Genomic DNA, 22985 nt, shown 5'->3' with positions numbered 1-22985 from the left:
AAAGCTCCTCAAGCAATACCAATCTCTCAATTGTACACCAACATCACCAAATACACTAACATAACCAATATCACATACATACATCAACTTAGGGCTCATAAAAATGACAAATCACAAGGGTTAGAGGGTTTCTTACCTTAACCCACTGAAGTTTGTGATGAATATCACCCATGGCTCATACTAGAGCACTCCTAAACAACCAAAATCATAAGGTTTCCTCAAAACCCAAACCAAATTCGAATTTGAAGAGGAAAATGAAAACTGGGCAGAGGACAGTGGATTACTCACCACAAAACTTAAATAAAATTGTAGAGGATAAAAAGAGCGACGCGTGGCCGTAAACGGCTCGTCAATCGGAGCTCCGTAGCTCAAGTTATGGTGGTTTGAAGATCAAAGAGAGTTAGGTTTTCTCTCTTCCCTCCTCTCTTCTCAATTCAGCGCCCCAACCCTTCCTTTTAGAGTAGAATGAGCTGAAATGCTCATAACTAATGTTTATATATATTAGGTCTTGGGCCCACTTAGGCCCGGTTTACTTATTTTTGTCCGTTAACCCAATTTTGGGCCAAAACCTTTAAGATTAGCGCTCCAAATCGCATTTTAAATATTTCTACCTTCCCTAATTAAAATTCCTCCTTTCTTAACCTTATTTACTTATAATCAATTTTCTCAACTGCAGTACCAGACAGATCTCAGCCGGTACTGCCGGTCAAAATTCCACTGCGCGTTTTTACGCAGAAAACTATGTTTTCCGACTCGGAAAATTCACTGAATCCAAATATTATATTTAAATGATCAAATTCCAATTGCCAAATCTTCCAACCATATTCGCTCCTATTTAATTTACTATTTAATTAATTTTCGTTAGACCGGGTATTACATTCTACCCCCTAACAGAAATTTTCGCCCTCGAAAATTCTATCCATCACTGCGAGTACGTGAGCATAGTCTGCCTTTATATCCAACGCATAACAGTTCCAAGGTCCTTTTACTCTGCGCGCTTCCGTTGCACACTCTGATTTCTCTATCTCCGAGGGTCTCATTCATTCGTTCAACGTCAACCAACAGCCTCGTTCCTTACTTTTTTCGTCTCATCAACTCACACCCTATTAAATCTCAAATCATGTCATCAATAAGATTGCCATCATCGTTAATCATAGCCATCATCCCACATCACTATAATCAATCGAAGATTATCACCATACCTTAAACATACTCCATCACTATCCTCTCTCTCTGCCAAGCCAATTCCTCTAATCACAGTTCAACTCCAAGCATAACCTCCAAACTTACTTTCTTATTCTCAAACCCTTGAAGTTCTACATGACTTGCTGTTATGAAGTCTCTGACTTGTCAATCAAAAACCCCTTTCATTTCTAGAAATCAAATGAGTTTGAAATAATAATTCAACAAAATCATGAGAATCTGCTTTTCTTTAATAATCTATAAAAGCATTCGAGACACATCTCTTTTGTTAGAGTTACTCATATCAAAAATCATCTTCAAAATCATAACCAACACTCTTTCAAATTCTTGGAAAAAAAAATTTTTTTTTAACAGTACCTCCCCAAAAATTGGAGTTTACCACCTGTCACGGGTTCCCTCAAACCAATCTCAGTACCGCATCAACATTTCAATTTAATGGTTTTCACATTCGTCTTTCAAAACTAACCATTATAAATCTCAATCTAAATCCAAGGTCACTATGACCAATCATCATAGTACTCATCTCTCAAACACGACAACTTGCACCCTCTCATCATCTAAATCTAATTATACATCAATGAAAATTTTCTCATCCGCTTTAGAACCATCAAAGCTCGCAGCCGCAATCAATTCCAACTATTTGGGGATCATTACTTGCAGTAACCCGCTTAACCCTTCTAGTATTCAAACTTAAGATATTATAGTAAACTTTTACAGCTCCTATTCGTAGCTATCCTGTGTTACTGCTTCTGCAAGTTTCTGCTGCTTTATTCTGATCTCTCGTCTAGTACTAGCTCTATCACTTACTTCCTCAAGTACTCAACCACAACTTAGCATGACTGGCATTCACTAGATTTCTATCTATGATAGCCAAAACTACATACCAACTTAATCGTACTTTTAACACGCTGTTACCGATCTTTCGATTACCAATTCCCAAACCGTCAGATCTATCGGTATCACCCGTTGTTTTAGTGAACACACAACCTTGTTGTTGTCCCTTGGTAGTATTCCGGTTGACCTTCTTAGGACGTTTCCAGGACACGTGTCCAACTCCTCTATAACCATGGTAAAGTCCCAATCCATCTCGACACGGATTTACCGGATTATGGCTTTCACATCTCCCACAAGTCATCCCACTCTGAGGTTGCTTTCCATTAAAGGCCTACCTAATCGTTATGCTCACCAAACCTTCTATTAAGATAACTTAGGGTTATCTAGAACAGATCATAATTTTTTATTCGACCATGTATTATGAGTGAATACCAGCCTTCAGCATTGTCTAAAGTGGTAAAGAATTAAGTTATCAGTTTTCTTATTACTTCAGGTACGAGAATTGTACCTGGCAGTCTCCCGGTCCTTCCGGTGTGGGCAATTTCTGACCAAATGTCCTAGCTTTCCGCAATTGTAACACAAACTCGAACCATAATGACACTGTCTATTTGGGTGATGACCTCCACATCTCTGACAGCTCAAAACATCCGAAGCAGCCACTATCTGTTTTCTCCTACCTTTTCCTTGGGAATTCTTATTCGTCGCAAGGTCATTTTGCCCTTGGGGAAAACGTTGTGGGTATCCTCTTCTCTTAAACTCTTGACCCCTTGTTGGGTATTCTTGATTGTGCTCCCTACGGTGGGACTCCCGACGGTCATTCTTCGCCTTAACAGCCTTCCTCACACATTCTTCAGCAATACGGCTCTTGTTCACAAGTTCGGAGAAGACCCTAATCACCATCGGTCCAACGGAGCTCAAGATTTCACTTCGAAGTCCTCCCTCATACTTAATACACTTCCATTCCTCGAAGTCTCCTGGGGTTCCTTGACACATACGAGAAAACCTGAATAACTCCTCAAATTTATCCGTATACTGAGATACGGACATTGTACCCTACTTCAGCTGCAGTAATTCAAGTTCCTTGGCCGTTCTAGCAGAATTCGGGAAGTACTTCTTATAAAATTCCACTCGGAAGGCACCCCAGGTGATAGGATCATTCCTCTGCTGCAAGAGACGTCGAGCCCCTTGCCACCAATGCGATGCTTCCCCCGTGAGCAGATAGGTAGCAAATTCAACACACTGTTCTTCAGGCACCAACTGCGCTTGCAGTGCTCGCTCCATAGCTTGAAACCAGGTGTCAGCTTCAGTCGGATTGGTGGTTCCCTTGAACTTAGGTGGATCAACCTTTAAGAAAGTTGCCAGTGTCATCGGGCCCTGAGCTCCACTTCCGCCGTTGCTATTATTATTTATCTGTTGCCCAAGAGCCTCCGCAGTGGCCTGCATAACAGCAGCCATATTCTCCAACGCCGCCATAAGGTTTACCGGGTTATTCGGGTTGATTTCTTGTTCCTGAGTACTAGTACGATCTCTCTCACGTCCCCGACCGGGTCCATGAGGCACCATCTGGTTCCTATACACACCAAACAATCGATATCAAGTTGATCAGTCTCAATATCGGAAGTATAGTGCTTCAAAGTACCAAAGGTACACTCATGGACTTTATGCTAGATGTATCGATTAGATACTCTAACTAGCACAAGCACAGACTCAGAGTATGCACTTAAGCATAAGCAGTTCCATCCCTCAGGCTCACGAGGATGAACTGCTCTGATACCATAATGTAACACCCTAATATTCAAATCCTTATGCTCGAGTCATAAGTTAATGATATTATGGTGGTACGACTCTCAGGTGGATTTTAAATAAATAAATATAGGTAATTTCGAAAGGAGTATTAATCGAGAAGCCTGAAAAGAGTAGAAATAAAATCGCGAAGACGTAACACTCACGTTTCGACAACAAAAGATAAACCGTGAAGCCGAAAACGGTATACGGACAAGGCATAGAGAAGATTGAGAGATAGATAATAGATATATATTTATAACATAAGTAAATAGCCACTAGTCGCGACCCGCGAAGTTTAGGCCGGCTAGGGTACAGTATGAAAGTAGTTGACAACAGTATATCCTAATCTCTCCCAAAGGAAACATGAGAGCCTCTATAGGCAATTCAAAAGAGTTCAATACATAATATAATCTTTCCAAAACAAAGGTGGAGAGATTCTAAGCAAAACACCAAGTAGAGAAAATAAAGATCTTCGCCGTCTCTCAGACGACCCACAACTCACTTCTGAGCACCTGGACCTGTATCTGAAAAACAAGAGATATATACGTCACATCAAATTTTAAATGCATAAACCACAAATCAATACTCATTACCCAGTACATCAAATTCTCAATACACCAAGCATACAAGGTCACACAATTCTCAACCCAATCATTAATTCACATTACATATCAACTATGCATATTAGCACCAACCATTTACACAATCCAAACTTAATCCTAGGGGCATCTAGCCTAGGAATTCTCATCACAACACACGGTACTTAAATGAAACTTAAACCGTACCTCTTGTAGCCAAACCAATTGAGCCTCTTCTTTGGAAGTCTTCACCAACCTTAGCTCCAAGCCTCACCAAAGCTCCTCAAGCAATACCAATCTCTCAATTGTACACCAACATCACCAAATACACTAACATAACCAATATCACATACATACATCAACTTAGGGCTCATAAAAATGACAAATCACAAGGGTTAGAGGGTTTCTTACCTTAACCCACTGAAGTTTGTGATGAATATCACCCATGGCTCATACTAGAGCACTCCTAAACAACCAAAATCATAAGGTTTCCTCAAAACCCAAACCAAATTCGAATTTGAAGAGGAAAATGAAAACTGGGCAGAGGACAATGGATTACTCACCACAAAACTTAAATAAAATTGTAGAGGATAAAAAGAGCGACGCGTGGCCGTAAACGGCTCGTCAATCGGAGCTCCGTAGCTCAAGTTATGGTGGTTTGAAGATCAAAGAGAGTTAGGTTTTCTCTCTTCCCTCCTCTCTTCTCAATTCAGCGCCCCAACCCTTCCTTTTAGGGTAGAATGAGCTGAAATGCTCATAACTAATGTTTATATATATTGGATCTTGGGCCCACTTAGGCCCGGTTTACTTATTTTTGTCCGTTAGCCCAATTTTGGGCCAAAACCTTTAAGATTAGCGCTCCAAATCGCATTTTAAATATTTCTACCTTCCCTAATTAAAATTCCTCCTTTCTTAACCTTATTTACTTATAATCAATTTTCTCAACTGCAGTACCAGACAGATCTCAGTCGGTACTGCCAGTCAAAATTCCACTGCGCGTTTTTACGCAGAAAACTATGTTTTCCGACTCGGAAAAATTCACTGAATCCAAATATCATATTTAAATGATCAAATTCCAATTGCCAAATCTTCCAACCATATTCGCTCCTATTTAATTTACTATTTAATTAATTTCCGTTAGACCGGGTATTACACAAAACGTGCTAATGAAACTACTGACTTAAGGCACAAGAAATAGGTATAAAATAACAAAATATCATAGTATAATAGTATAATATCATAAGACTCTAGCCACGGCTCGTGGAGTTTAATCCTGCTAGCCATATACAAAACCATACATGAAACTAGGCAGTAAAAACAACTTATACAAGTTTTGTTCTCTCAAATTCAAGCCTCTAGGCAAAGCAAAATACAAAAGATGAGAGACATATACAAAAGAGATCAAAAGACTTCAAAACAAATAGATATCCTCCACTCCTATCACCATCAAAGCAACTCACCGAGGTGGGTTACGACCTGCATCTGAAAAATACAACAGAAATATGGTATGAGAACCGGAGGTTCTCATTATGGTAACAGTGCCAAGTGATGTAAGATATAAGACCCCGGGACACCAAAGGCAATCCTAGACTTCATATCCATTACAAGATTCAATCTTAAGGCATACTAAAACAAATAAGTATCATATATAAACTTTCACATAAATAAATAGGACATTCTATCTTAGGGGATTTCTATTCTAACTAAACACCGCTGTCTCACAGCCTTCACCAACCTATCTTCCATGTGATCCCATCGCCACCGCCTTCCGAACCTCCTCAATCCCAGTAGAAAACACAATTTTATACAATGCAAGTAAAACACAAGTAGAAGCATAATAGGCAATTAATTCAAATAGCAGTTAGACATTTTATACAAATAGGCAAGTAATTTCAAGTCGGCGAAGCATGCAAACAGATAGAAAATGCACATGATGAATGCATGTCCTATTGGCTGTGATATCACATTGTCGGTTCAACAGCCAACCCGACACATCTCCATGGAGACGTCGCCCTTCGGAATCATCATATGGGAACCCCTGAGATATAGTCCTCAGATCACTGTCCAAGATTTTGCGCCTGTACGCTCTATTGATCCGAAGGGATGCGAGCAGGATACTCTTGCCACCGACCTCGCATTTCAACACAAGTGGGACAAATCACCGCCCTTACGCTTCCGCCGCTACCTCGACAGGCGGGATCCAACCGCCATCCCTGCCGGGCGCATAGCGTTTCATAATCTCAATATACAAATGATACATCAGTGGTTTTCAGAAAATATTTTTCAGTATGCCATGGATCCATCATCTCATTCCGAGTCCTCGACTCATCTCAACCACTTTCAATCCATCACATCTCCATTCCTCCTTCTCATTCCACCAAGCCCATCCTCAGTACACCCAAAACCTAAGCCTCGATTTTCTAACTTTTTATCAAATTACCAAGTTAAAATCACCTAGGACCTTCTCTACGTTTTGATATCCAAAAACGAGCCAAAAGTCTTAAATAGATTTTACAGAAGTTTACAAGCCTAATTCTCCGTCTCTAGACTCAAAACGGAAGTATCCTATAGATCCGAACCCAATTGAAATAGTTTAGTTGAATAAAATAAAAAAAGAAAACCATTTCTCTTGCAAAAACTGATTTTAAGTTTGAAATCTCTGCACCAAGACAGCAAGCTACCATGTTCTTAGAAAATCCACCAAAACTCATATTTTCATTTGATGTATCTGAAATTTTCCAGAAATAAAATAGACTCAGAGTTTTAAATCAGTCAAAGTATCATAGAAAAATTATTTTTCTGGAGAGAGTTATATTGATTACAAATTTACTTTCAAAAACTAGTTTTGCTGTCAAAATAGCTAAGAGCTCTATTTTTAAAACGAGCACAACTCATTCTACAAAATTTATAATAGTCTAAAATTTTGACTCAAACAAGAAAATATCCAAGTCTCAATGTTCTTTTGGTCCCACTTAAAATTATGGTCAGGATTGGGAGATACAGGCTTGGAAAGTTGCTAGTTTGATTATGTAGCAGCAAAAAATCAGTTTTAAAGTAACAAGCTTCAAAAATTTATATCTCCTAATCCAACCGTTAAACTTTAACCACAGTTTCCAGGATTTTTCTACACATCACAAAGATTCGAGAAAAATTAATCCCATTCAATTGTGATGGTTAGATCGTTCCCAAAAAGCGTTCGAATCTACTGCCAGAAAACAGATTATGCAGAATTTTGCCAAACCTCAACTTTCAAAATATTTCAACCAAAATCAGATCAAAACCATACCAACTCCAATTTACCTCATAACTCACCCTTTGTGTCACAACCTACCATTCATACCAAATTTTTCATTCACCCTTCAATATCCTCAACCTCAAATATCAAATATATAACACTATAATCATTCCTCCACCAACCACATTCATCAATTTCTATTATCAAATACATAACAATACATCTCATTTTTTAAATCAACACATTAATCAAATTCCATTCCACCATTTCCAACAATCATCATAATCAATTTCAATCTCAATCCTTAATACCATACTATCAACATCAGCATTTCAATTTATCAACAACCCAAATCATCAAATCATCATACATCGTCATACAACAATTCCAACAACCAATTTAATTCAATCCTATCCTATGGGTCACTAGCCTAAGTGTCCTAAAATATTATATATTACATATTGGAAACCCAAACCATACCTTGGCTGATTCCCTATATGAACTAAAACTCAAAATTGAGCACCAAATGAGCTTCCAACCACAAGCAAGCCACCAATGTAACTCCAACAAGCACCAACAAGCTCCAAACTCACAATAATCAAACTATATATGAATAAACCATCACAAATCAACCTAGGGTTATATTTAAACATAATATCACAAGGGTTTAATGTCTCTTACCTTTTCCAACAGATTTAATAGCCAAAATCCAATGCTAAGCAAGGACTAGAGCAAACCTAAACATCTAAAATCACAAAAACTACCCGAAATTTTAGAGAGAAGAATTTAGAGAATTTCGAGCTTGCCATACCAGTTTCTTATATGATTTTTGTAGAGATCTTCACAAGAAACACGTAGCCGCTGACGGCACGTAAATCGGAGCATCATAGCTCGAGATATCGCAAGTTGAAGTGAGGAGTGAATAGTGTCAATGGGGTTTTCTTCTTCTTTCCCCCTCTCTTCTCAATTCTGTTGTGTGTGTGTGTTTAATAATGAATGGGTTTATTAATGAGCCCTTATATATATTGGACTTAGGCCCTACTTGGGCCCGGATCAACCCGTTAGCGTTTTTAGCCCGTTCGGCCCAACTTTGGGCTAAACCCTTAAAATTAACGCCGGTTTTTTTATTTCTAATGTTTTTCTAAGGTTTTTGGCTGTTTCCACTCTTTCTCGTGCGGTACTGGGCAGACTTGAACCAGTTCAACCGGTTCAACTGCCGGTTCGCAGTTTTTACGGTTTTTCGGAGAAAACACATTTTCTGACTCAGAAAGACCCACTGAGTCCAAAAATCGCATTTAAATCCTTAAATTCTCACTCTAACTTTTCATAATGTAACGTGAGCAATATAATTGCTTAATTAACTGGTTGATTAGTTACGGTTCTTACATACCCTGCTAACTGTTATATTTGCTATTTGCACTATCTGTTTTCTACTTGTGCGTGAAATTACTTGTTTGTCTGTCTCTGCTGAATCTTGGATGATGGAGGAGCGGAGGAAGGGTTGATTTGGTTAGATGTTAATGTTAGGACTAAAGTAAGTAAGTTTCTAAAATAAGTAAGTTTAGGAATGCTTAGATTACCTATCCCTCTTTATGGCTCCTGCTTAGAAATTAAGTTTTATAATTGTATGATGGAGTTCTAGGATTGCCTCTGGCATTCCCAGGACCTTATGTATTATATGTGTGGCACCTTTACCATGCTGAGAACCTCCGGTTCTCACCCCCATACGGTGTTGTTGTTTTCAGATGCAGGTCGAAAGGCTCCTCGCTAGGCGTCTGGATCCCTGAAGCGGAGTAGTCCTTGGGTTATTTTGGGTTTTCAGTTTGTATATATATGTATATATATATTTAGCTTTCTCTCCAAGAAACTTGATTATTTTGTTCCTCATAAAGGTTGAAGGAGAGTTAGGGCCTTATTTCTGTATTTTGAGTATTTTGGGTTACTTGTATATTGATGAGCGGATATTTTATACGCTTTTGGGGTTAATTTCATATAGTTTTTAGTATGTTTTAGTTAGTTTTTAGTTTATTTTCATTAGTTTTTAGGAAAATTTCATATTTCTGGACTTTACTATGAGTTGTGTATTTTTCTGTAATTTCAGATATTTTTCTGGCTGAAATTGAGGGAGCTGAGCAAAAATCTGATTCAGGCTAAAAAAGGACTGCTGATGTTGTTGGATTCTGACCTCCCTGCACTCAAAGTGGATTTTCTGGAGCTACAGAACTCGAAATGGTGTGCTTCCAATTGCGTTGGAAAGTAGACATCCAGGGCTTTCCAGCAATATATAATAGTCCATACTTTGCTCAAGGATAGACGATGTAAACTGGCGTTCAACTCCAGTTCTCTGCCCAATTCTGGCGTCCAGCGCCAGAAAAGGATTAAAAGTTGGAGTTCAACGCCAGAAATGGATCCAAACCTGGCGTTGAACGCCCAAAATGGCCTTATGCACATGAATTGCTTAAGTCTCAGCCCTAGCACACACCAAGTGGGCCCCAGAAGTGGATCTCTGCACCATCTATCATAGTCTACTCACTTTTTGTAAACCTAGGCTACTAGCTTAGTATAAAAACAACTTTTAGAGACTTATTTTGTATCTCATGACATTCTAGATCAAAACTTTGTACTCTTTGACGGCATGAGTCTCTAAACTCCATTGTTGGGGGTGAGGAGCTCTGCTGTGTCTCGATGAATTAATGCAAGTATTTCTGTTTTCCATTCAAACATGCTTGTTCCTATCTAAGATGTTCATTCGCGCTTAACTGTGATGGAGGTGATGATCCGTGACATTCATCACCTCCCTCAAACCATGAACGTGTGCTTGACAACCACCTCCGTTCTATCTCCGATTGAATGAGTATCTCTTAGATCTCCTAATCAGAATCTTCGTGGCATAAGCTAGAACTGATGGCGGCATTCATGAGAATCCAGAAAGTCTAAACCTTGTCTGTGGTATTTCGAGTAGGATTCAATGATTGAATGATCGTGACGAGCTTCAAACTCGCGAGTGCTGGGCGTTAGTGACAGACGCAAAAGGACGAAGAATCCTATTCCAGTATGATCGAGAACCGACAGATGATTAGCCGTGCTGTGACAGAGCATGTAAGCATATTCTTCACTGAGAGGATGGGATGTAGCCATTGACGACGGTGAACCCCTACATACAACTTGCCATAGGAGGACGTGCGTGCGTGAATCAGAGAACAGAGGAAAGCAGAGATTCAGAAGACAAAGCATCTCCAAAACTCCAACATATTCTCCATTACTGCATAACAAGTAACCTTTAATTCATGTTCTCTTGTTTATTCACAATTCAACTGATAAACATAATTGACTTCCTGACTAAGATTTACAAGATAACCATAGATTGCTTCAAACCAACAATCTCCGTGGGATTCAACCCTTACTCACGTAAGGTATTACTTGGACGACCCAGTGCACTTGCTGGTTAGTGGTACGCGTTGTGAAAAGTGTGAGTCACAATTCGTGCACTAAGTTTTTGGCGCCGTTGCCGGGGATTGTTCTTGTTTGGACAACTAACGGTTTATTTTGTTGCTTAGATTAGGAAAAATTTCTCTTTTTGTTTAGAGTCTCGTATTATTGTCGTGTTAAAATTTTAGAATCCTTATTTTCTTATTAAAACCTTTTTCAAAAATAGTTTTTCTATTAAATCCTGTGCCAACCTTTAAGTTTGGTGTTTTCTTGTTGATTTCTCTGTGTTTTTCTAAAAATTTTAAGTTTGGTGTTCTTCCTTCGTGTTCTTGTGTTCTTGTGAATCTTCAAAGTGTTCTTGAGTTTTCCTTGTGTCTTGATCTTAAAATTTTTAAGTTTGGTGTTCCTTAGTGTTTTTCCCTTAAAAATTTTCGAAAATAAGGAGTATCAGATCTAAAAATTTTAAATCTTGTGCTATCTTATTATTTTTCTCTCTCCTCTTTAAATTCAAAAATATATTTTCTCTCTGTTTTAAAAGCAAAAATTTTCGAAATCTATTTCTAAAATTCAGATTTTTATTTCAAAATTTAAAACCTTTTTCAAAAATCATCATATCCTTTTCAAAACTTCCTAACCACTTTCTCTCTCCTCAGTTTTTCGAAAATCTTCACTCATTTTTTATTTATTCTATTTTGATTTATTTTGTTTTCGAAATAAATAAATAAATAAATAAAAATAATTTTTTCTATCTTACATCATCTCCCTTTCTCCATCATGGACCTAAGTGGAAATGAACAGTCCAGGAGGACTCTGGGGTCATATTCTAACCCCTCTACTGCTTCATATGGGAGTAGCATCTGCATACCCTCCATTGGAGTCAGTAGCTTTGAGTTGAATCCTCAGCTCATTATCATGGTGCAGCAAAATTGCCAGTATTCCGGTCTTCCACAGGAAGAACCTACAGAGTTTCTGACACAGTTTCTACAAATTGCTGACACAGTACATGATAAAGAAATAGATCAGGATGTCTACAGACTATTACTGTTTCCATTTGCTGTAAAAGATCAAGCTAAGAGGTGGTTGAATAATCAACCTAAGGCCAGCATAAGGACATGGAAACAGCTGACAGAAAAAATTCCTGAATCAATACTTTCCCCCCAAAACAAATGACACAGCTAAGGCTGGACATCCAAGGCTTTAAACAAGGAGATAATGAATCTCTTTATGATGCCTGGGAGAGATACAGAGAGATGCTAAGAAAATGCCCCTCTGAAATGTTTTCATAGTGGGTTCAGTTAGACATCTTCTATTATGGGCTTGCAGAAGGAGCTCAGATGTCTTTGGACTACTCAGCTGGTGGATCTATCCACATGAGAAAGACAATTGAAGAAGCTCAAGAGCTCATTGATACAGTTGCCAAGAATCAGCGTCTGTACCTAAGCAGTGACCCTTCCATGAAAGAAGAAGTCAAAAAAGCAACTGCTGAACTCAGTCCTGTAAAACAAGCTGCTGAATTCAATCAGCAATTGGACTTTCTAACAAAGCAGTTAGCCGAATTCAAAGATAGACTACAAGAGACAAGGATGGCTAATATATATATGGACGAACAGTTTAAGCAAACAAAGCAGCAGCTGTCAAGGCAAATAGCAGAAGAATGCCAAGCAGTTCAACTAAGAAGTGGGAAAACATTAAATACCCCACCTCAAGGCAGCAAAAAGCTAAGAAATGAGCAAACCACCCAAAATTCACCTGAGGACAGTAAGAGCCCAGGGAAAAGTAATTCTGGAACTAAAACGCCAGAAAATTGGTGGAAGGCTGGCGCTGAACGCCCAGACCATGCTCAGGACTGGCGTTCAACGCCAGAAACAAGGCAGGACTGGCGTTCAACGCCAGAAATGGGCAAGGATCTGGCGTTGAACACCCAAAATGGGCACAATTCTGGCGTTCAAACGCCAGGAGCAGACAAGGAGCTGGCGTCCAGTTTCACTCCAGCTTCTAACTCTGGTACTCAATTGCCAGTGAGGGATCAGACACACACAAATGCTAATAACAACCCTTCTAAAAAGGCTTCTTCAACCACTTCTGTAGGCAATAAACCTACAGCAACTAAGGTTGAAGAATATAAAGCCAAGATACCTTATCCTCAAAAACTCCGGAAAGAGGAGCAGGATAAGCAATTTGCTCGCTTCGCAAATTACCTCAGGACTCTTGAAATAAAGATTCTATTTGCAGAAGCACTTGAGAAAATACCTTCTTATGCCAAGTTCATGAAAGGGATCTTGAGTCATAAAAAGGATTAGAGAGAAACAGAAAGAGTTCTCCTCACTGAAGAATGCAGTGCAGTCATTCTGAAAAGCTTTCCTGAGAAGCTCAAAGAACCTGGGAGTTTTCTGATACCATGCATATTAGAAGGTCAATGCACCAAGACAGCCTTATGCGATCTTGGGGCAAGCATCAACCTAATACCTACATCCACTATCAGAAAGCTTGGCTTAACTGAAGAAGTTAAACCAACCAGGATATGTCTCCAACTTGCTGATGGCTCCACTAAATACCCATTAGGCGTGATTGAAGACATGATTGTCAGAGTTGGGCCATTTGCCTTTCCCACTGACTTTGTTGTGCTGGAAATGGAGGAGCACAAGAGTGCTACTCTCATTCTAGGAAGACCCTTCCTAGCAACTGGACGATCCCTCATTGACGTCCAACAGGGGGAAATAACCCTGAGAGTCAATGATGATGAGTTTAAGTTGAACGCTGTCAAAGCCATGCAGCATTCAGACACATCAAAAGACTGCATGAAAGTTGATCTTATTGACTCTTTGGTAGAAGAGATCAACATGGCTGAGAGTCTTGAATCAGAGTTGGAAAACATCTTTAAGGATGTTCAGCCTGATTTAGAGGATTCAGAGGACATGAAAGAGCCTCTGAAATTTCTTCTGGAAGAGAAAAAACCTCCTAAACCCGAGCTCAAGCCATTACCACCATCCTTGAAATATACGTTTCTGGGAGAAGGTGACACTTTTCCAGTGATCATAAGCTCTGCTTTAAATTCACAGGAAGAGGAGGCACTTATTCAAGTGCTAAGGACACACAAGACAGCTCTTGGGTAGTCCATAGGTGACCTTAAGGGCATAAGCCCAGCTAGATGCATGCACAAAATCTTATTGGAGGATAATGCCAAACCAGTGGTTCAACCACAGAGGCGGCTAAATCCAGCCATGAAAGAAGTGGTGCAGAAAGAGGTCACCAAACTACTAGAGGCTGGGATTATTTATCCTATTTTTGATAGCCCCTGGGTGAGCCCTGTCCAAGTCGTCCCAAAAAAGGGAGGCATGACAGTGATTCATAATGAAAAAAATGAACTGGTTCCTACAAGAACAGTTACAGGGTGGCGCATGTGTATTGACTACAGAAGGCTCAATACAGCCACCAGAAAGGATCATTTTCCTTTACCATTCATAGACCAGATGCTAGAAAGACTAGCAGGTCATGATTATTACTGCTTTTTGGATGGCTACTCAGGCTATAACCAGATTGCAGTAGATCCCCAAGATCAAGAGAAAACAGCATTCACATGTCCATTTGGAGTGTTTGCTTATAGAAGGATGCCATTTGGGCTATGTAATGCGCCTGCAACCTTCCAGAGATGCATGCTCTCTATTTTCTCTGATATGGTGGAAAAATTTCTGGAAGTCTTCATGGATGACTTCTCAGTATATGGAGACTCATTCAGCTCCTGTCTTGATCACCTGAAACTTGTTCTGAAAAGATGCCAAGAAACCAACCTAGTTTTAAATTGGGAAAAATGTCACTTCATGGTGACTGAAGGGATTGTTCTTGGGCATAAAATTTCAAACAAGGGAATAGAAGTGGATCAAGCAAAAATAGAGGTAATTGAAAAATTACCATCACCTGCCAATGTTAAGGCAATCAGAAGCTTTCTGGGGCACGCAGGATTCTATAGGAGGTTTATAAAGGATTTTTCAAAAATCGCAAAACCTCTAAGCAATCTGCTAGCTGCTGACACGCCATTTGTGTTTGACACAGAGTGCCTGCAGGCGTTTAAAACGCTGAAAGCTAAGCTGGTCACAGCACCAGTCATTTCTGCACCAGACTGGACGTTACCATTTGAGCTAATGTGTGATGCCAGTGATCACGCCATTGGTGCAGTATTGGGACAGAGGCATGACAAGCTTCTGCATGTCATTTATTATGCTAGTCGTGTTTTAAATGATGCTCAGAAAAATTACACAACCACAGAAAAAGAATTACTTGCAGTGGTTTACGCCATTGACAAGTTCAGATCATACTTAGTAGGATCAAAAGTGATTGTGTATACTGATCATGCTGCTCTTAAATATCTACTCACAAAGCAGGATTCAAAACCCAGGCTCATCAGATGGGTGTTGCTTCTGCAAGAGTTTGATATAGAAATAAGAGACAGAAAAGGGACAGAGAACCAAGTGGCTGATCATCTGTCCCGGATAGAGCCAGTAGAAGGGACGCCCCTCCCCTCTCTTGAGATCTCTGAGACTTTTCCGGATGAGCATTTATTTGCCATTCAGGAAACACCATGGTTTGCCGATATTGCAAACTATAAAGTTGCAAGGTTCATACCCAAGGAGTACAACAGGATACAAAAGAAGAAATTAATTACTGATGCAAAGTACTACTTGTGGGATGAACCCTATCTCTTTAAGAGATGTGCAGACGGAATAATCCGTAGGTGTATGCCTAGAGAAGAAGCACAGAGGATCCTATGGCATTGCCATGGATCACAATATGGAGGCCATTTCGGAGGTGAGCGAACAGCCACCAAGGTCCTCCAATGTGGCTTCTATTGGCCCACACTCTATAAAGATTCCCGAGAGTTTGTACGCAACTGTGACAGTTGCCAAAGAGCTGGCAATCTGCCTCATGGTTACGCCATGCCTCAACAAGGAATCTTGGAGATTGAGTTGTTTGACGTATGGGGACTTGACTTCATGGGACCTTTCCCACCATCATACTCAAACACTTATATTCTGGTGGCAGTTGATTATGTATCAAAATGGGTTGAGGCCATTGCCACACCCACCAATGATACTAAGACAGTGCTGAAGTTCCTCCAGAAACATATCTTTAGCAGATTTGGTGTCCCTAGAGTACTAATCAGTGATGGGGGCACTCACTTCTGCAATAAACAGCTTTACTCTGCCATGGTTCAGTATGGAATTCGCCACAAGGTGGCTACTCCATATCATCCACAAACTAATGGGCAAGCTGAAGTCTCTAACAGAGAATTAAAGAGAATCCTAGAACGGACAGTAAATACCCGTAGAAAGGATTGGGCACGGAGCTTGGATGATGCTCTGTGGGCTTACAGAACAGTATTCAAGACCCCTATAGGGACCTCTCCATACCAACTGGTGTATGGTAAGGCATGTCACTTGCCCGTGGAACTGGAACATAAGGCCTACTGGGCAACCAGATTCCTAAACTTTGATGCCAAATTAGCAGGAGAAAAAAGATTGCTCCAACTAAATGAGCTAGAGGAGTTCAAATTCACAGCTTTCGAAAATGCCAAGCTTTATAAAGAGAAATAAAAAAAGTGGCATGACAGAAAGCTGTCATCTAGAATCTTTGAACCAGGACAGAAGGTTCTGCTGTTCAACTCTAGACTCAGGCTATTCCCTGAGAAATTGAAATCCCGGTGGAGGGGACCATACGTGATTACAAGCGTATCACCATATGGTTATGTAGAGCTTCAAGATATTGACTCTGACAAGAAGTTCATTGTTAATGGACAGAGAATCAAGCACTATCTTGAAGGCAATGTTGAGCAAGAGTGCTCAAGGTTGAAGCTAGATTAAAAGCTCAGCAAGGTCCAGCTAAGGACATTAAAGAAGCGCTTGTTGGGAGGCAACCCAATTTTTATTTATTTTCATGGTTTTTCATGTTTTATTAGGTTCATGATCATGTGGAGTCACAAAATAAATATTAAAAATTGAAAACGGAATCAAAAACAGCAGAAGAAAAATCACACCCTAGAGGAAGCACCTGTCTGGCGTTCAACGCCAGAACAGAGCATGGTTCTGGTGCTGAACGCCCAAAATGGGCAACATCCTGGCGCTGAACGCCCAGAACAAGCATGGTTCTGGCGTTCAACGCCAGAAATGGCTAGTAAATGGGCGTTGAACGCCCAAAATGGGCACCAACCTGGCGCTGAACGCCCAGAGTTGTGTGCAAGGGCATTTTGCATGCCTAAATTGGTGCAGGGATGTAAATGCCTTGACACCTCAAGATCTGTGGACCTCACAGGATCATTTCAAGATCTGTGGACCCCACAGGATCCCCACCATCCCTCCTCATAATCCTAGTTTTTTTTCCACATCTTCATCTATTCCTTCTTCTTTTACTCGAGGGCGAGCAGCATTCTAAGTTTGGTGTGGTAAAACAATTATGTGAAGGATCTATAGCTCAGTGGTAGAACATGTGGCTACAAATCAAGAGATTACCTCAGGGGATGCACTTCCCTCCACATAATTATTGGAAGCAACTGAGGATAGAAATACCAAAAATCACTAGGAATCAAGCCACAAAGGCAAGGAAGAGACATAAAAGAGCTCAAGAACATCATTGGTTCCTCAAGAAGGAAATGCCATCATCACTAAGGTGGACTCGTTCCTTGTTCTTACTTTCTCTGTTTTTCGTTTTCTCTATGTTAAGTGCTTATCTATGTTTGTGTCTTCATTACATGATCATTAGTAGTAATTAGTGTCTATTTTGATTTTATCCCCAATTAAGTTATAGTCTATTTTTCTCATCATCAGCAAACATGAATAAAGTAGTAGATCTTTTGAATAAGAGGCAATAAAATTTCGAGTTTTTAAGAAAAATTCTAATTAGTAACATGTGGTGGCAATGCTTTCTGTCTTCTGAATGAATGCTTGAACAGTGCATATGTCTTTTGAATTTGTTGTTTAAGACTGTTAAATATGTTGGCTCTTGAAAGAATGATGAACATGAGACATGTTATTGATAATCTGAAAAATCATAAAAATGATTCTTGAAACAAGAAAAAGCAGCAAAGAACAAAGCTTGCAGAAAAAAAAAAGAGAGAGAAAGTGATGAGCGGATAATTTATACGCTTTTTGACATTGTTTTTAGTATGTTTTTAGTAGGATCTAGTTACTTTTAGGGATGTTTTCATTAGTTTTTATGTTAAATTCACATTTCTGGACTTTACTATGAGTTTGTGTGTTTTTCTGTGATTTCAGGTATTTTCTGGCTGAAATTTAGGGACTTGAGCAGAAATCAGATTCAGAGGTTGAAAAAGGACTGCTGATGCTGTTGGATTCTGACCTCCCTGCACTCAAAGTGGATTTTCTAGAGCTACAGAACTCGAAATGGCGCGCTTCCAATTGAGTTGGAAAGTAGACATCCAGGGCTTTCCAGAAATATATAATAGTCCATACTTTGGCCAAGAATAGACGATGTCAACTGGCGTTCAACGCCAGCTTTCTACCCAAATCTGGCGTCCAGCGCCAGAAAAGGAGCCAAAACCAGAGTTGAACGCCCAAACTGGCACAAAAACTGGCGTTCAACTCCAAGAAGAACCTCTACACGTGCAACACTCAGGCTCAGCCCAAACACACACCAAGTGGGCCCAGGAAGTGGATTTATACATCAATTACTTACTCATGTAAACCCTAGTAGCTAGTTTATTATAAATAGGACATTTTACTATTGTATTAGGCATCTTTTGATCATCTTAGGATCTTAGGATCATCTTTGGATGCCTGGTTCTTAGATCAGAGGGGCTGGCCTCTCGGCCATGCCTGGACCTTTCACTTATGTATTTTTAACGGTAGAGTTTCTACACTCCATAGATTAAGGTGTGGAGCTCTGCTGTTCCTCAAAGATTAATGCAAGTACTACTGTTTTCTATTCAATTCATCTTATTTCGCTTCTAAGATATCCATTCGCACCCAAGAACGTGATGAAGGTGATGATTATGTATGACGCTCATCACCATCTCCCCTATGAACACGTGCCTGACAAACACTTCCGTTCTACATGAAATAAGCTAGAATGAATATCTCTTAGATCTCCTAACCAGAATCTTCGTGGCGTAAGCTAGAATGATGGCGGCATTCAAGAGAATCCGGAAAGTCTAAACCTTGTCTGTGGTATTCCGAGTAGGATTCAATGATTGAATGACTGTGACGAGCTCCTAACTCGCGATTGCAGGGCGTTAGTGACAGACGCAAAAGGATAGTAAATCCTATTCCAGCATGATCGAGAACCGACAGATGAATAGCCATGCCGTGACAGGGTGCGTGAGCATATTATTCACTGAGAGGATAAGATGAAGCCATTGACAAGGGTGATGCCTCCAGACGATTAGCCGTGCCGTGACAGGGCATTGGATCATTTTCCCGATAGATGACCGAAAGTAGCCATTGACAGTGGTGATGTATCACATAAAGCCAGCCATGGAAAGGAGTAAGACTGATTGGATAAAGATAGCAGGAAAGCAGAGGTTCAGAGGAACGAAAAGCATCTCCATTCGCTTATCTGAAATTCCTACCAATGAATTACATAAGTATCTCTATCCCTATTTTATTAATTAATATTCGAAAACATCATTATCAATTTATATCTGCCTGACTGAGATTTACAAGGTGACCATAGCTTGCTTCATACCAACAATCTCCGTGGGATTCGACCCTTACTCACGTAAGGTATTACTTGGACGACCCAGTGCACTTGCTGGTTAGTTGTATCGAAGTTGTGACAAATTATGAATGTGTAATCACGATTACGCGTACCAAGTTGCTCACGTGCCAGGAATAGTTTGAGCCTGGACATCATAATTTTGTGCACCAAGTTTTTGGCGCCGTTGCCGGGGATTGTTTGAGTTTGGACAACTGACGGCTCATCTTGTTGCTCAGATTAGGTAATTTTCTTTTCGTTTTGTTTTCAAAAAAAAAAATCTTTCAAAAATATTTTCAAAAATCTCTCATCTGTTTTCGAAAAAATAAAAATGTTTTTCAAAAATTTTATTCAAGATTTTTAAGAATGAATTCTAGTGTTTCATGAAGCATGTGAAGCCTGGCTGGCTGTAAAGCCATGTCTAAATTCTTTTGGACTGAGGCTTCCAAACCATCAGAGGTAAGTTACATACTTGATAAATGATGAGCAGCAATTTGTTATCAAGAGCAATATACTCTGGTGTTAAATGCTGAAGCTTGGCTGGCCATTGGCCATGTCTAGTGTTTTGGACTGGAGCTTTCTTTGAAAGCTTGGCTGGCTAGTGAGCCATGTCTAATTCCTGGACTGAAGCTTTAGACTAAGAATGCAAGATTCCTGGAATTCATATTAAAAATTTTGGAATCCTTATTTTCCCTTTTCAATAAATTTTTGAAAAAAAATCCAAAAAAATTAGAAAATCATAAAAATCAAAAATATTTTCTGTTTCTTGTTTGAGTCTTGAGTCATATCATAAGTTTGGTGTCACTTGCATAAGCATCTTGCATTTTTTTCGAAAATATCATGCATTCATAGTGTTCTTCATGATCTTCAAGTTGTTCTTGGTAAGTCTTCTTGTTTGATCTTGATGATTTTTTGTTTTGTGTCTTTTCATGTTTATCATATGCATTCTTGAATTCTTAGTGCGTAAGCATTAAAGAATTCTAAGTTTGGTGTCTTGCATGTTTTCTTTGCATTAAAAGTTTTTCAAAATTGTGTCTATGATGTTCATCTTGGCATTCAAAGTGTTCTTGGTGTTCATCTTGACATTCATAGCATTCTTGCATGCATCACATGTTTTGATCTTAAAATTTCATGCATTGCATAATTTTCATGTTTTTCATAAAAATTTCAAAAATAAAAAAAAAATCAAAAAAATTATCTTTCCCTTTTTCTCTCATCAAATTCGAAAATTTGAGTTGACTTTTTCAAAAATTTTTAAAATCAAGTTGTTTCTTATGAGTCAAATCAAATTTTCAATTTGAAAATCTTATCTTTTTCAAAATCTTTTTCAAAAATCAAATCTTTTTCAAAATTCTTAGTTATTTTCGAAAATTCCAAAAATATTTTTCAAAAATCTTTTTCTTATTTTTATATTAAATTTTCGAAAATAACATAAACAATTAATGTTTTGATTCAAAAATTTCAAGTTTGTTACTTACTTGTTAAGAAAGATTCAAACTTTAAGTTCTAGAATCATATCTTGTGATTTCTTGTAAATCAAGTCATTAATTGAGATTTTAAAAATCAAATCTTTTTCAAAAACTAAGTCCTATCATATCTTTTCAAAAATATCTTCTTATCTTATCTTTTTCAAAAATATCTTTTCAAAATATCTTTTCTAACTTCCTAACTTCCTATCTTTTCAAAATTGGTTTTCAAAATTTGTTTCAACTAACTAACTAACTTTTTGTTTGTTTCTTAACTTTTTCAAAACTACCTAACTAACTCTCTCTCTCTAATTTTCGAAAATATCTTCCCTCTTTTTCAAAAATTTCTTTTTAATTAACTAATTATTCTTATTTTTATTTTTGATTTTAAAAAATTTTTGAAAAATACTAACATTTTTCAAAAATCATTTTCGAAAATCACTAACTCTTTTTCAAAAATATTTTTCGAAAATTCTCTCTCTCCCATCTTATTCTATTTATTCATTCATATCCTAACATCTCATCTCACATCTCTTCCATCCTCACAGTTGTGTTTCTTCCATTATATTACATTCTTTGTCTCCCCCTCTTCTTCTACTCACACAGGGATCCCTATACTGTGGTATAAAGGATCTCTATTATTATTATTATTATTATTATTATTATTATTATTATTATTATTATTATTATTATTATTATTATTATTATTATTATTATTATTATTATTATTATTATTATTCTGTGCCTTCTTCTTTGTCATATGAGCAGGAGCAAGGATAAGAACATTCTTGTGGAAGCAGATCCAGAACCTGAAAGGACTCTGAAGAGAAAATTAAGAGAAGCTAAATTACAACACTCTAGAGAAAACCTTTCAGAAATTTTCGAACAGGAAAAGGATATGGCAGCCGAAAATAATAATAATGCAAGGAAGATGCTTGGTGACTTTACTACACCAAATTCCAATTTACATGGAAGAAGCATCTCCATTCCTGCCATTGAAGCAAACAACTTTGAGCTGAAACCTCAATTAGTTTCTCTGATGCAGCAGAACTGCAAGTTTCATGGACTTCCATCTGAAGATCCTTTTCAGTTTTTAACTGAATTCTTGCAGATATGTGATACTGTTAAAACTAATGGAGTAGATCCTGAAGTCTACAGGCTCATGCTTTTCCCTTTTGCTGTAAGAGACAGAGCTAGATTATGGTTGGATTCTCAACCCAAAGACAGCCTGAACTCTTGGGATAAGCTGGTCACGGCTTTCTTAGCCAAGTACTTTCCTCCTCAAAAGCTGAGCAAGCTTAGAGCTGATGTTCAAACCTTCAGACAGAAAGAAGGTGAATCCCTCTATGAAGCTTGGAAAAGATACAAACAGTTGACCAAAAAGTGTCCTTCTGACATGCTTTCAGAATGGACCATCCTGGATATATTCTATGATGGTTTATCTGAGCTATCAAAGATGTCACTGGACACTTCTGCAGGTGGATCCATTCACCTAAAGAAAACGCCTGCAGAAGCTCAAGAACTCATTGACATGGTTGCTAATAACCAGTTCATGTACACTTCTGAAAGGAATCCTGTGAATAATGGGACGCCTATGAAGAAGGGAGTTCTTGAAGTTGATACTCTGAATGCCATATTGGCTCAGAATAAAATATTGACTCAGCAAGTCAATATGATCTCTCAGAGTCTGCATGGAATGCAAGCTGCATCCAACAGTACTCAAGAGGCTTCTCATGAAGAAGAAGCTTATGATCC

The 22985-nt window shown here is 38.7% G+C and overlaps 1 non-coding gene across 1 annotated transcript; it reads right to left on the bottom strand.

Annotated features, from left to right (window-relative positions):
* Positions 1–22524: 22524 nt before the first annotated feature.
* On the bottom strand, positions 22525–22632 carry LOC148563797 (small nucleolar RNA R71). Its single transcript, XR_015885018.1, has one exon. It is a non-coding gene; the product is annotated as a small nucleolar RNA R71 (small nucleolar RNA).
* Positions 22633–22985: the final 353 nt, after the last annotated feature.

This window comes from Arachis ipaensis, chromosome B5, assembly GCF_059453495.1.
Source record: "Arachis ipaensis isolate K30076 ecotype BB chromosome B5, ASM5945349v1, whole genome shotgun sequence".
Classification (NCBI taxonomy): Eukaryota; Viridiplantae; Streptophyta; class Magnoliopsida; order Fabales; family Fabaceae; genus Arachis; species Arachis ipaensis.
Note: the sequence above shows the minus strand (reverse complement) of the source record. Positions and strands in the feature narration are given on the sequence as shown.